At 31.4% G+C, this 14,464-nt stretch overlaps 2 pseudogenes; one reads left to right on the forward strand and one right to left on the reverse strand.

The window, feature by feature from the left end:
- LOC149062665 (uncharacterized) overlaps nucleotides 1-14,464 on the forward strand; it is a 410,648-nt pseudogene that overhangs the window by 78,866 nt on the left and 317,318 nt on the right.
- Nucleotides 7,207-10,417, reverse strand: LOC149062675 (uncharacterized; annotated as a pseudogene).

Below are 14,464 nucleotides of genomic sequence, written 5' to 3' on the forward strand. Positions count from 1 at the left end.
CTAGTTTTTTATCCAGTTACGCCACTGTGTATATATATATATTTATTTATATAGGTATGCCGCACATCAATAGTTTGTATAAGAAAACACCGCTGACCCGTCAAATTCTTCTAGTCTGATCGACTAAAGTAAAATACGATATAGACATTATAATTTATAATAATAATAATATAATATAATATAATATATTACCCATTCGACGATGTCAGCTTCAGCATGGCCGCCGTTATTTTTGATCACGTACTCCACATCATTTTCATGAATTTTCTTGTACCAACACTCTGCAAGTTGCCTGTATGCAAACAATTTGATCTGATTCACGAAACTGTATTCATTTTTCGGCACGGCGATCATTGTTGATAAATCGCAGTGGATATTGCGAACGTGCTTGGTAATTTCTTCAACGGACGGGGAATTTTCAGCGTACACATTAGCGTTTAAATATAGGTATGTAGGGGAGACCGGGTACAATTGTAACATTTCCCATACTATTATTTATTTATAGGAAAATTTTAACTTTCTAGCATTGATTTTGCACTAAAATGATTCTGTAACTTGTAATCTTAAGAAATATGTATAAATTGAACATTAACTTCCATAGGTGAATCTGTAAAATCTGATCTAAAAACAAACAGAAATGTAACCCGGTTCTGGATCAAATGTAACAGTAGTAGGGGACAAATGTAACACATACATAATATATTAATCAAAATTAGTTTTTAATAGTTTAAGCCTTTATAACTAAATATGAATATTTAAAAAACAGTGGTAGAACATACCTAATATAATAATAAACAACAAGTTATAACATTTTTATATTTTGAGCCTTTATAACTAAGTATAAATATTTAAAAAAAACAGTGGTAGAACATACCTAATATAATAATAAACATATAAACAACAAGTTATAACATTTTTATAGTTTGAGCCTTTATAACTAAATATTAATATTAAAAAACAGTGGTAGAACATACCTAATATAATAATAAACAACAAGTTATAACATTTGTATAGTTTGAGCCTTTATAACTGTTGAATGTAAACAACACACCCTATAGTATGTAGATTATAAGTAAAATTATTCACACTGTAGTACAGCAGACGCTGATTAGGCATTTTGTATTACTAGCATCATATTCGTTCTATGTAGTAGCCTGTAGGACGATTAGTCGTTGTTTTATATTACGCCTCAGAGCACTATAGTTATTCGTATCAATTATACATATTATTATTATATTATTACATATATCCGATCTTATTATTATTTACCTTTAGCTTCTGTGTATCTGGTGTACTTCAACAGGTTATGGACCCAGTATAGTAAGGTAATTATAATAAAGTCGTGTATGTTTGATACAATAATTATTGATTTACGAATCGCGTGTTTGTGTACAGACAGTGTACAGCAATAATAATTCGCGAAGTATAGTGCAGTGCAGTGTTAGTGCATCGATCGTGTGAAGCGCAGCAATTGTGTTTGTTATTATTACATGTATAGTGTACAGACATTGTACAGATAATTTGTTACTATGGAAAACGAATCTATAAAAATTAATAAACTAACCGGTAATGACAATTGGGAAACATGGAAATTCCAAATAAAAGTCATAATGACTGCAGCCGATATATTTGATGTTGTGACCGGAAAATCGAAAAAACCTGCTCTTACAAAATCAAGTTCAGAAACTGAAGAAGATGCAAGAAAAAGGTATGGTGTAGATTATTCAATATATAAAAAAGCGGACAACAAGGCTCAAAAGTATATAGTCACGTCAGTGGATGAACAACCACTGCAGTACATAATGAATTGTGACACGGCTAAGGAAATGTGGGACAAGTTGCTTAGTGTATATGAACAAAAGTCGGACTCGAGTGTAACGTTGATTCAACAAAAGTTCTACAGCTATGTTAAAGACCCAGATGACAATATGGCGATTCATATTTCGAAATTGGAGAGTCTTAGTAGAAAATTAAAGCAGTTAGGTGAACCAATATCCGACTCAATGCTTATGACCAAGATACTAATGACTTTGCCAGAAAATTATAAACATTTCTACAGTGCGTGGGATTCGATACCAAATGTGGACAAAACATTGTCTAATCTGTCATCTAGACTCATGGTAGAGGAAACAAGACAAACTCAAAGTTATGATGCTGAGAGATATACTGCAAGTAGTAGTGCATTTTCGGCAAAGAAATCATTTGGAACAAATAAAGAAAAACGTACGAAAATTGGCAATTCTGAAAATCAATGGAACAATGATAAAAAACCAGGCAAGTGTAATCATTGTAAAAAACCAGGGCATTGGAGACGTGAATGCCGGATTTTCTTAAAAGAACAAAAAGAAAGAAATAAGAGCAACTCAGGAAATGCGTTGGTTGGTGTACAATCAAAGGACATCAAAATCAGTGAGTCAGAAAAATGGTATGTGAATTCAGGTGCTAGCGATCACATGACTAGCAGAAGAGAATGGTTCAGTAACTATGAGTCATTTGAAGTTCAGTTACCAGTACGTATTGGTGATGGCAAACATATCATGGCAATTGGCAAAGGGAATATAAATGTTCAAGCGAAAATCGGTAATAAATGGGTTGACAGTCATTTGTCAAACGTTTTACATGTACCTGATCTTAAGGTAAATTTGTTTTCGTGTGGAGCGTGCCTTGACAAAGGTATAAAAATGATGACAGACAGCGATGGATGTACATTTAAAAGGGATAATCAAATAGTTGCTATTGGAGTTCGTGAGAATAAAATGTTTTCAATGGCTCTGAAGACAAAGTCAGTGCAAGAAGCTGAACAAGCAAATGTTGCAGTTAAAACTCTCACATTACTACAGTGGCATGAAATGTTGAGTCATCAGAATGTCCAATATGTTCGGAGCTACTTGAAACATATGCGGATTCCATTTACAGAAACGAAAAACAAATTTTTCTGCGAAGCTTGCATTTATGGTAAACAACACAGAGAGCCATTTACACTGAGCAATACAAAAACTACAAAACCAGGTCAATTAATTCACAGTGATGTCTGTGGCCCTATGGAGGAAAATTCACTTGGAGGTAAGCGGTATTTTGTTATATTCAAGGATGATTATTCTAAATATACATATGTGTATTTTATGAGCCAAAAATCAGAAGTTAAAAATAAATTTGAACTATTTTTAAATACAGTCAAAAATCAGTTAAATATTTCAGTAATTACTTTAAGAAGTGATTGTGGTCTGGAATATAAAAATACTGAAGTAAAAGCCTTATTGGATAAATTTGGAATAAAACATGAGACGAGTGTACCATACACACCCCAGCAAAATGGAAAGGCGGAAAGATCAATGCGAACAATTGTAGAAGCGGCCAGAACTATGTTATATAGCAAAAATCTATCCAAGACACTTTGGGCAGAAGCAGTGAATACAGTCGTGTATACAATAAATCGTACAGGTAACACAGATCGAGAAGGAAAAACACCTTATGAATTATGGTTCAATAAAACACCACATATAAATCATCTGAAAATTTTTGGTAGCGAAGTATATGCACATATACCAAAAGAAAAACGAAGAAAATGGGATCAAAAGAAGGGTAGAAAAGGTATATTCGTTGGATACTCAGAAGAAACCAAAGGATATCGTATATGCTTTGATGGAAGAGAAATTTCAATAAGCAGAGATGTAATATTCAAAGAGTCAACAAGTCCATCTACAGCTACACAAGTAAAAATCATAAATAAAGAAGAAGAGGAAGAAATAAATTCGGAAGGTGAAGCTGGAGATGAGGAAGACAACAACGACGACGAAGAAAAGTTGGATGATGATGAACAGATACCAATAGGAGCTGAAGAGCAAACAAGAATGACACTCAGAGACAGAGGAAAACTCAATAAACCTATAAGGTATAAAGATGCATTATTTTCAGCATGTAATGATCCAGTTACATACGAAGACGCTATGACAGGTGACAATTCAGATGATTGGAAGGCAGCAATGAACGATGAAATGTTGTCATTGAATAAAAATAAAACATGGACACTTGTGGACTTGCCTCAAAATAAAAAACCTATAAATAATGGTTGGATATACAAGACTAAATACAAAGCGAACGGAGATGTCGATCGGTACAAAGCAAGGTTAGTAATAAAGGGATGTGCGCAAGTTCATGGAATAGATTTTCAAGAAACGTTCAGCCCAGTAGTGAAATATGATTCTATTCGAGTAATACTTGCGATAGCAGCAGCCAGAAAATTAGTACTCAGACAATTTGACATTAAAACAGCATTCTTATATGGAGATCTTGAAGAAGACATTTATATGAAACAGCCTAAAGGTTACGAAGATGGAACACAGTTAGTATGCAAACTTCAACGGAGCCTATATGGGTTGAAACAGGCACCCAGGTGCTGGAACAAAATGTTCAAAAATATGCTGATGAACTTTGACCTAAAGGAAACAAAAGCAGATCCTTGTGTATTCGTAAGTAATAAAAACAATCAATTACTAATTGTCGCTATTTTTGTAGACGATGGACTAATCGCAGCAACAAATAACCAGCTGGTGGACATAATGGTGAAGTATCTAAAGGACAACTTCGAGACGAAGGAAGGTGAACTTGATCATTTCTTGGGTATTGAAATTGATCAGAGACCTGATGGTTCAATTTTCATACACCAATCTTCATATTGCAAGAGCATTTTAGAGAGGTTCAATATGGAAGAAACCAAAGTCCTGCATATTCCCACAGATCCGCAACACTCATTAGATCCAAATTTGTCAGGATCATTGGAAGCAGGGGAAGTTCCATACAGAGAAGCAGTTGGAAGTTTGTTGTATCTAAGCCAAATAACAAGGCCTGATATAACTTTTGCAGTAAATCTTGTCAGTCGTTATCTAGAAAAGCCTCTGACAATTCATTGGAATGCGGTGAAACGTATATTTAAATATTTAAAGGGAACATTTAATTATGGTTTAATTTATGATTCTAGTGTAACACCGAAGTTGCGTGGATATAGTGACGCAGACTATGCTGGTGACACAACAACAAGACGATCGACATCAGGATTCATTTTCATGATGGGAGATGGAATCGTAGCATGGTGTTCACAAAGACAAAAATCGGTAGCACTTTCGACTACTGAGGCAGAATACATAGCGCTGAGCCAATCTATACAGGAACTCACTTGGTTGACGCTACTTATCAGTGATCTTCTGGAGCCACAGGGAGATACACCTGTTTTGTATGCAGACAATCAAAGCGCCATCAAACTAGTGAAAAATCCAGAATATCATAAGCGAACAAAACACATCGATATTCGCTATCATTACATTCGTGAGAAGTTCAGTGAAGGGATGTTTTCTCTGGAGTATGTGCCAAGCAAGGAGCAGTTAGCTGACATATTGACTAAGCCAACTCCACGACCAAGATTCCAGGAACTCAGGGAGATGATGGGAATAAGATATATTAATTCTAAGTTAGGGTATATTGTTTAAGGGGAAGTGTTGAATGTAAACAACACACCCTATAGTATGTAGATTATAAGTAAAATTATTCACACTGTAGTACAGCAGACGCTGATTAGGCATTTTGTATTACTAGCATCATATTCGTTCTATGTAGTAGCCTGTAGGACGATTAGTCGTTGTTTTATATTACGCCTCAGAGCACTATAGTTATTCGTATCAATTATACATATTATTATTATATTATTACATATATCCGATCTTATTATTATTTACCTTTAGCTTCTGTGTATCTGGTGTACTTCAACAATAACTAAATATAAAAATTTAAAAATAGTAGTAAAACATACTTTAGTAATAAAATTAAAATAATAAAATATTATAACTCTTAAAAATAACTAATTAAAACAATATCAGTCTCAATGTTACAACATTAATAGTTAAATATCATCAGCCTCACAATTATCACAAATATAAAATACAGTAAAGTCATTTTTAGTACAAGCTTCATGATACCAAAGTTTGCACTTATGACATTGAATCCATGACTCTCCACTTTTACTTTTTGAATAAAGTTCTAAGCAAATCGTATAAAAAGCATCATCATCTTCATCATTTTTATCAACTATATTATTTTTCTTTTTGTTTGTGGCTTTGGATGTTTGTTTGTTTTTTCTAGCCTCTGTATATAATAGTTTGCGTTTAGCAATTTCATTTTTTTTGTTAGCATTTTGCTCAATTTCATATTTTCTGGTGTGTCTGTTAGTATTTTAGTTGTTCCTTTTTTTCTCCCACCCTTTTTTGCCATTTTTTGTGTTAATTGAGATTTAGGATAAGGTCTAATACTTTCAGGTGATATAGTTATTGGTTCTTGACTTAATGTTTCAGTTATTATGTTTGTTATAACTGTTTCTGTGTTAATAGATGTTTCATTAGGTTGCATATTATCTGTACTATATAGATACTATTTAAACAATGTTTGTAACAGTTGATGGCGCATATTCATCATCATTAAACACATTTCTATTGAATGGCCATACACCAGACACAGAAAAACCATTGATAATATTTTTTGGTGTAGCTGCGTTTACAAGAGCATTAGTAGTAACAGAGGGTAAATCATATATAGTAAATCTTTTACCAGGGTTGCTCTTCATCCAAGAATCAATTTCTTGGTTAATTAATTTTTTGAATGGACCAAACACTGACCTGTCTAAAGGTTGAAGTTTGTAAGAGCAATGAGCGGGGAATGAAAGCAACACAACACCATTTTCTCTACAATAATCAATTACTGGTAGATATAAATGTGATTCGTGGTTATCTAAAAGTATCAGCACCTTCTTTTCTGGCGTGAGTCTTACATGGTTGGCAAAATGTTGCACAAATTCTAAGAATTGGTCTCCTTGCATCCAGCCTGATTTATTTGATGTGCCTATACACCCTGGTGGTCCTCCTCTAATAAAATGATCTTTATAATTCACTCTCGGAAAAATAAACATAGGTGGTATAGTATTGCCTAGAGCACTTACTGCTAAGCACATTGTAACCAACGTTCCACGTTCGGATGATGATATTGCTCCTACTTGTTTTTTTCCTTATTGTGCTACTATTTTACCAGGGTTTTGCACAGTAGTTATCCCAGTTTCATCTAAGTTATATATCTGATGTGCTTTCAACTTATATTTGACAAGAATTGAATCATATTTATCCATAAATTTTTTAACATTTACTGGGTTGAAGTTCATTGCCCTAGCTAAACTTGTAGCCTCTGGTTAGTCAATAGTGCTTTTAGTTTAAAGCCGGTTTTTGTAATTCGTTCTAAAAGTCTTTCTAAAACTATCAGTAGTTCTTCAAATGTTTTCGCATAGTTGATAATGTCGTCTACATAATTACTTGTGCCTAAATAAAGCAGTCCAGAAAGGGCTGTCGCTACTGTTTTAGAAAACTGTCTTGGAGAGTTTTTATATCCGTAATCGGAAAATTCTGATGTGGTATTTGTTTGTTTATTTTTCTAAATTCGATTACTAATCTTTTTGTTTTATCCGCTTTATTAACCAAAAAAGCTGGGCTAGCATATGCCGAATTAGATGGTATAATTAAACCTGCGTCTAAAAGTTCGTTGACTTGTTTTTGTAATTCGTTTTGTTCGCATAATGCCAATCTATATGGTGGTAAATTGACTGGGTCTTTAGTAACTGTATTGGTATATCTCCTAAGTCCATGTCGTGTTGCGCAAAACAATCTGAAAATCTTATCAATAATTTTTTCAGTTTTATTTTTTGATTTGTTTATAATTCTGGATTAATGTCAAATTCAAATTCTTTGCTGCATGTTAAATTGTTTACGTTACCTATGCTATTGTTTTCATTATTTTTCATCGCTAAGTGTTCATTAATGTTTTCGAATTCTTGTTCTATATAGTATGTCAATTCATCAAAACCGTTTAGTGTATTCTGCATTTCATCGTATTTTATTTTTTCTGGAGTTATTGCCGCTATTAAATCACGTTCTGTGTCATGTTCAGACTTTAATTTGTAAATTCTTATTGTGATATCTGTATTTTTATATGTGAATTTAATCATATTTGAAATTAAAATACCGTTTTTTTTATCTTTTTCCGACCAATTGTCGGGTAGCCCTAAATTATTTATTGATTGGTTTAAGCAAAATTGTTTTAAATTTTGTAGTGTGTTAAAAATATCTTCGTAGGTGGTTTCATCGTTACATACATGTTTTGTTATTAAATATAAAATCCATTGATTATTTTTCTTTAAAAATGCTATTTCTGTTAGTTTTTTATTCTGTGCTTTTAATACGTCTACGTCTTTAAATATTTGTTTGAATTGTTGTGCAATTCCTGCACTCATTTTAAAGTCTTTACTAACTCAATGTGCAATAGCATCGTTTATTTGTTCAGAAAATATATTACCTATCATTTCATGGTATTTACATTTGGCATTATATGTTTCTGAATTTTGTAATAAAAATTGTTGAAAATTTGTAAACTGTTTATTATGATTATTATTATTTGTGCTTGGTAAGTTATTTATTGGTTCGGCTTCCTGTTCCACTTTTAATTTTACTTCGTTTTCTTTAAGCCCCTGTATATAATAAAAATGTAGTAATTTGTTCATTTATTTTTCCTATTATTTCTATTTTAATTTTATTTTTATGGTTATGATCAGGGCTCATAAGTTATAGCTCTAAAAAAGGTTGTTATTAGCGCAATAATATGCTATAAAAAATATTCATATAAGCGCTTAAATATGCACTAAAAATACTAAAATATGCAAAAAAAATTATTTGTATGAAAACATTTTTAAGGTTTCATTAATTATTTAAAAAAAAAAATATGAATTAATATAACTGAATTATTGTTTATTGTATCATGGACTTGTGGTATTCATTTATTCTGCTATTGTTCTGTTAAAAAAAAATTATTTTAATATTTAATATAAATTAATAAAAAAACATATATTTACCTTGAAAGTTACATTGAATAATGAGATGTTTGTACAAGTTTTCAAAGTGAAATGATCTTCGATTGTTACTGAGTAGAGTCTTGTACATTGAAAAAGATCGTTCGATGTCTACTGACGTAGTTGGTGCAAACTTAAAGTATACGAGATCATCTGTTGAGAAGTCTTCGTGAAGTCCAGGTTCAAATTCTGTGTTCATATTAATACCAGATAATACATTTGAAATATTTTTTAAAATTTTAAGACCGACATTTTTGAGGGTGACGTTATTGAGTTTATTAAAAACAGCTTTTCCAATTGGTCCTTGGAGAGTTTCAAATACTTTTTCAACATTTTCAAACACATTTATAGCTTCGGCTAATGGTAGTCCTTGCTCTTGTAACTTGGTAATGGCAACTGTTAAAATTGTAAAATTAGACTTTATGTAGGCCAAATCTCTTTCAATACCAGCTTTGGAAATATATTTTTTGGCCTCTTTAATACTAACAGCATCATCGGCGTCTAGTTTTTCAAGAATTGTACGTATGATTTCAATGTTTTCACAATAGTAATTCGAGGCGATGATCCACGTACTCCAACGTGTTATAATAGGCTCCGGTGGCAAATTTAAATGAGGAGCTTCATCTTTGAACAATTGAACACGGTTTGGTGCCTTACGGAATATTTTTTTAACACTAGAAATAAGTTTGTCGACATTACTAAACTTGGCCCTGCTTCCTCTGCTACTCGATGGAGTCCATGAGCCATACACGTGATATGAATCATTTTGGAATAAAATGCTTTCAATGTATTACCAGCTTTTATCATATAGGGAGCGGCGTCGGACGTAAACAATAAAACGTTCTCATGTTGAATACCAATGATTCCGATAGATTTGTCAAATACTCTGCAAATAGTCGAATAATTTGTCTTGTCTAATTGTTCTGAATGTACTAAATATTGTTTGCCTGGGTAATCCGCTTCAAGTATACCAACAATTACATTAGCAACAAATCTACCTTCAATATCGGTAGTTTCGTCGATACTGACCCAAACTTTTTTACCATACAGTTCAAGTTTGATTTTGCTTATTGTATCGTCAAAAATGTCATCTATGTATCCAAGTCTCAAGTTTGTTTCTGTAGGAACATTATTTCCGGTATAAACTTCCAAAAATTTACGAAAGCTTTGATTTGAAACTTTATTCAGTGGTATATTTGCTGATAACAACGCAAAACACAAGTCTTTACTAAATGAGGACTTTTTGGTAGAGTTGGTAACCAGTTGTTGTTTTTTTTGTTCACCTTGGATTTCTGCACGTTTAACGGCCTTAATGTGTTTTTCAGTTTTTAAATGTTGTGTCATATTAAATTTTTTTTCATGGTTAATTTTAACATTACAAAACTTACATAGTAATACAATTGCGTCGGTTGCAAAAATATTTTCACCAAATTCGCGAACAATATTCCTAAGACGACTAGAAACAGATTGTTTTTCTTTAGGCATTGTAAAATATGGTGAAAGGAATTGTGAATTCACGAAACGAACTAGCACGCACACAATACGACAAATCGGAAACGACTGCAAAATTTTACTCAGTAATAATCTGTAAATAATCTGATATTAATGATATCGGAATATCTAGATAAAGATATTGGAATACCTAGAAAATATAAAAATAAAATACTAGTGCGTACGCTACAATTAGAAACATAATGGTTTCCTTATCGATTGGATTACGAAGTTTCGGGCGTACACCTCACTACGTCGTGAATCGCACATAAGTTAGGTATCTTATAATTTATAATTATTTATAATATTACAAGAAAAAAATTAATTAACATGAATTAATTACTAATATAAATAATTAATACGAATTAAGTTATTTGTTATTAATTATTATTAAGAAAAAAATGTTTTAAAGGCTACGAAACTGAAAAAATAAAAAATAAAAAATATTATGCAAAGATAATCGGAAAATAGTCGGAAAAATAGAAAAAAAGCAAAATAGCACTTAAATGTCGAAATATGCAAAAATATGCAAAATAAAATTTCGTATTTAGCTTCTTGGTTATCTGAAACAAATTTATAGCTCACACATATATCCCTAGGACCTCTCAAAAAAAATATGCAAATGCTAGAAGTTATGAGCCCTGGTTATGATAATACGTATAAATAATATTGTTTGGATTTATATTTCTGGCATTATTAAAAGGTATGTTACTGGTATTATGTTGATGTTCCTGTGCAGATCCAGCTATCTGCGGAACTATCAGTTTTTTTGTACAAATGTACTACAATTTCTTTTCATGTATCCTGGCATTCCACACTGAAAACATATCGGGGGCCCTCGACGACTTCCATATGTATAATTACTAGGGAGTATCATTCCTTGATTAATTGGTGCAGAGACTTGGGTATTGTCTATTTGGTTGTTATTTGTATTATAATTATAATTTTGATACGAGTTTTGTCTAGGGAATCTGGTGGTTGTCATCTGGTTATTATTTGCAGTGGAATTATTGTAATATGGATAAAAGTTTGGTCTTGGATTATTTTGATAGTATTGATTAGGATTATTAAATATACGTGGTTGATAGGATTGATTTCTATTATAAAACAAGGCATCATTATTGTACCTGGTTTCCATTCTATTATGATAATCATTGTTTCTATTCAGGCTATTATTTTGAGATTGTCCTATATTTATTTGACTTCTATAATTTTTTAAAACCTCCATTTCTCTTGTTAATTTCTCTACTTTTCCATTTACTTTATCATCCGATCTCAATAAATTGGTTAACTCAAGCTTCTCTAGTGTTTTTTTAATGCTTGTGATAGATGTATTATCGGCTATCCTTATTAATTGAAAAGTATCTTTGGGCAATCCTTTTAATATATCTTCGCATATTTCTTCTTCAGTCATATTCTTATTTATTTTATATTATATTCCTACTATTTTAATTATAAATTCTTTATATGTTTCGCCTTTCGCCAGTTTAAGGTTTTCTAATCTTGTCATTAGTAAATGTTTATTTCCTACTATTGTAAATTCTGTTATTAATTCATTTTTTACTTCGTTCCATGTCATATTTTAATTTTTTAATTTTAATTGTTCGAAAAAATCTTCCGCTGAGTCTTTAAGATATAATTGTAGAATTATTAATTTGTCTTTGTCCTCCTACTCGTTCACGACAGATATAAGTTCAAATTTTTTAATGAATTTATCTATATCTTAGTTTTCTTTCCCTGAGAACATATCGGGTTAGGTTAGGTTATGCATTACTTGATTAAAGGCCATTTTTATACTTTGTTTATTTTTTATTAATTTTTTTGCACTTTTTCCAATTTTATTATTAGTTTTGTTCTGTTAATGTGAAATATTACTGTGGTTTTCTGATTTTAAATCTATTAGTTCTAGTGCTGAATTATTATTAAAATTTTGATTTAATCGTTTAGTATTTTTGTTCACTTCTAATTTCTGAATATGTTCAGTACTGTTAAGGGTGTTGGAGGTATCGTCTACCCGATTTGACGTTTTTAATTCGTCGAGCAGATTTCGAAGTTGGTGTGTTATACTAACTGTATCCTTATTATCTGTTTCTGTATTAAATTCTATAGAGTCGTCTTCAATGAAAGTTACATTAGCCAAATTTTGACTAGAGTCTAAATTTATTTGTATATTATCTTCTGTAAAAGTAAAATCTGTTTCATTTAAGCTGTCCTCGAGGTCATTGTTGTTCCTAAAGCTTTTTACTGCCGATTTTGCAAGATTTATAAAATCTCCAATTGTCGATGAAAGTTCACTATGTACATTACAGAGTTTTAAAAAACCCACTATTTCTATTTTATTTAATAAGTTTGTTCACGCTACTGTTCTCTGGGAAATTATAAACTCAAATTTCTTTTGTGCTGGTAATAGATTAAATTCTTCTTTCTCTAAACTCTCGACTACGTATAATGTAACGTAATTTTTGAACAAGTTTTGATGACAGGGGTAATTTTCCAAACCTGGAATTTGCAAAATAGTTGCCTAAATCGACTTCTTCGATTTGCTGTAGTAAATGTATTAGGTTAATTTAATTTATTTCGGTACCACAATTTTCATTCAGATATAATATGTTTGTTCTATCTACCCTTGCTATTTGTTGATTCGTATTACGTCTTATGTAAAACTTATTGTTCATTAAAAATAAAAAAATAAATTATCTATCAAAGCATTCTTTATTTTTACCTACTTACACTTTCTATTCTTTTGTGAAGTAATATGATGTATAAAATAATATTGTTTATTTTCTATGATGTGTACTTGATCAAATTCTCAGTTTGTTTAGATAAATAAACTGAACTTGTGTTGGGCGCCACTTTGTAATAACGCAAAAATAAAATAAAAGAATTAAAATATAATATAATTATAAATATATAATAATATACATTAATACAACCAAAATATTACAGTTAATACAACTATTATATACATATAACTAAGGCTTCTGCCAATATGCAGTTGACGTAATAAGATAAATAAAGGTTTTTTATTAAACACTCAGATTAAAGAAAAACAACACTGTTAAATTTCGATTTTAAAAAAGAAACGGTTCAGCTGTCGCTCGCAATGTGTGGTGTCGAAGAGTTTTTAGGTGCTGCTGCACTCTTGAGGTTGTTTTAGTTGTGAGTGGTGCTCATGCACTGATGAGAGGAGACGACATGTGGCATGTGTGGAGGCAACTTTTGGTATTACCATAGATACCATATTACCATAGGCAGAACTATTTTTTTTTTGATAACATCAAATTAGCTAACTATTACCATTCTACTACTTATTTGTAACATTTTTGTCCAAGGGAACATTAATGTATCATCAAAATCTTGACCTGTAGGTGGTGGCTGAAATATGTGCCACCAAACTATAATGGAATATGAACTTTACTGGACTTAGAATTATTATGATCTTTTAACTTTTTTCATACCTGCAATATGAATTTAGAAAATATAAATTACTATAAAATAGAATTCAATCACAGTTTTTGCATGAAAAATAATCAACTAATAAAAATAATAATAAAATAATTCCAAATTCCAAATTATATTTTTAAAAAAAATCACTTGATTTTAAAACAACATTTTGAAAAATTCAAAGAAAACAACATAACGTAATATCAAATATCAGTCTTATGAAAAAAAAAATACATCACTTCTTGAATAAAATCACTGAACGTGTTAATTACGATAAGGAAACTTTTCAAAAACTACTCGTAGAGAATTCGATTGAGCCTTCTCATGGCTCTAAGTACATTCGACTCGGTAAAGCTCGCGCTGATTATGTCCGCCCTATCAAAGTCATTTACACTTCAAAAGAAGATGCATCTAAACTGATTGTGTCCTTTGCTGAGTTAAGAAACCAAGGGGTATCAATTACGCAGGGTTTTCGAATTATCAAGGACAATACCAAACTCCAGCGTGAACAATTGAGATCATGCCACTCGGAAATTGACCATAGGACTAGAAATGTCGAATCTGGGCTTTCCATCAAGTACATAAACGGTTCTCCGA

This window comes from Diuraphis noxia, unplaced genomic scaffold (genome assembly GCF_037042655.1).
Source record: "Diuraphis noxia isolate RWA-SAM2 unplaced genomic scaffold, SU_Dnox_SAM2 contig0001, whole genome shotgun sequence".
Lineage (NCBI taxonomy): Eukaryota > Metazoa > Arthropoda > Insecta > Hemiptera > Aphididae > Diuraphis > Diuraphis noxia.